A 2,173-nucleotide genomic window follows, 5' to 3' on the forward strand; every position below is an offset into this window, starting at 1 on the left:
TATCGTCTACTCTCCTGGCACGAAACGTTTGGGCTAGTAACTGCCCCTCCCATATGTGCGATGACCTATGATCACCCTATAACAACAGTAGCTCCAGACTGGCAGGTCTGGGATGCAAAGGCGGAACCTTCATATCGTCTACTGTAAATTAAACAATATTAATTACATTATTTTACTTTAATATGTTAGTTTTATTATTTTACATGTTAGTTTTATTATTTTATATATTTATTTATAAATTAAATAATTAATTTTCATAATCATACAAGATTTAATTATTCAATATTCACATATGGGTTCCAGGCTCGATATTTGAGGCCCGGTAGCACCAAGATATCCTGAATTCTTGTGTTCATGATGAGAAAATTTTTCCGATTTATCACTCAACATGTCTGTTATTTTAAATGTTAGTTTATTATTTATATGTTAGTTTAATATTGTATATGTTAGTTTTATTATTATATATTTTTATTTATGACTCGCTTATTTTTGATTATAATAAAATTAAATAATTAATTTTCATAATTATATAAGATTTAATTATTAAATATTCACATATGGGTTCTGGGATCGATATTTGAGGCCCAGTAGCACCAAGGTATCCTGAAAATATTATTGTTTTCTTTTACTTAGTTGAGAAAATATTGTTATTTTCTCATGTTATTTTCTTACGATTGTTGACTAGAATTGGACAGAGTTTGTGTTTGAACTATCAGCTTTTTTGACGTATTTTTGGGTATAATAGATACTTAAATAATTAATTTTAATAACTACAAGGATACTATGCTAAAGGGAACTACATTTTACTATGCTAAAAGGGCACTACATTAGGCCATAAGATACCACTAGAGGGAACTAAAGTAACAATTTATCTATTTTACTAGTCTTTAAATAAATAAATAATCTAAACCAGATAAAAACAATAAATAAATTTAATCACAAAACATTCACGAAAATACATATACCACGGTAAAAAATAACTAATTAATATTTTTTTTAACAACTAATAATAATTACTCTATTTTTACTATTTTTTTAGCACACTAATATCATAGTCCGGATAAAAATAATAAATTAGTTAAATCGCAAAACAATCACAAAATAACATAAAACACATTAAAAATAACTAATATGCATTTTGTTATACGAGTTTAAACAAAAACTAAGTCGGAATACCTCGATTTAAGATTTTTGAAAAGTTGAAGATTTGGTGATTTGGAGTCGAAACGAGCAACCCACAACGAGATAACGCCTTAGCTAGGATGTAGGACCGAGAAGCTATACTTTTTGAGGGACGGGTGGGCTCCACTCAAGCTTTTTTGGTCGTTAATGGGGGGGGGGGAGTTCTGGTTTGGTGGGGAAGGGAAAGGGACGGTTTTTTATGTAAGTATAGCGCCTTAATAAACGAGGCTATACTTGCCCGTCTTTTCAAATTCAAGTATAACGCCCTTTTAAAGGACGTTATACATATTTTGGTCACTATGTTTTTTTGCCACATATTTCGGTCGTTTGAGTCCAAAAGAACCACATTTTGATTCCGGACTCGAAAATTCCAAACCCCATTTAGCATAGATTTGCTCATTTTTTCTGTCATCTTTGACAGCTTTCTCACACTACAACATATTGAATGACAGCTTTTAGTTCAAGCTTTTTAGACTTTTTGAAACAAGATAACAAAACCTTTTTTTCTAACTCTTGGGGAATGGTCCAAATTTACTCTTTTACTGAACAAAATATCTTAGTTTACTTTATGTGATACTTTGAGTCATTCATATGAAATATTAACGAATAATCCAGTTCTTCTGGTTTGGTCCGGTTTGCTGTTTTCTTTCTTGGTCTTTAGGAGAAATCTTGATTGAATATTGCGTATCTATCTGCTTTCTTGTTACAATCTTTGAACTCAAACTCCGGCGAACTTTCAGTGCAAACTCCGCCGTGCAAAGTGGTGGTGATCGCCGCTGGGAACTCTTCGCTCGTCTTCAATACATCGGTTTCGGTCTCATTTGCTTTGTTGAATCAATCCGATTACGTACAGTTGCTGATTTAAGGAGCAACTTTTCATTCTTGATTCCTCAGTCAAAACATCAATTGGGAAGACTTCAATTCGAGTTCTCCCTGAAGCCGCCATTATTGCTTACCCTTGTCCGTTTGCAATCCAGGTTCGACTGGTCCT

The sequence above is a fragment of the Nicotiana tomentosiformis genome, chromosome 6 (genome assembly GCF_000390325.3).
Source record: "Nicotiana tomentosiformis chromosome 6, ASM39032v3, whole genome shotgun sequence".
Taxonomy (NCBI): domain Eukaryota; kingdom Viridiplantae; phylum Streptophyta; class Magnoliopsida; order Solanales; family Solanaceae; genus Nicotiana; species Nicotiana tomentosiformis.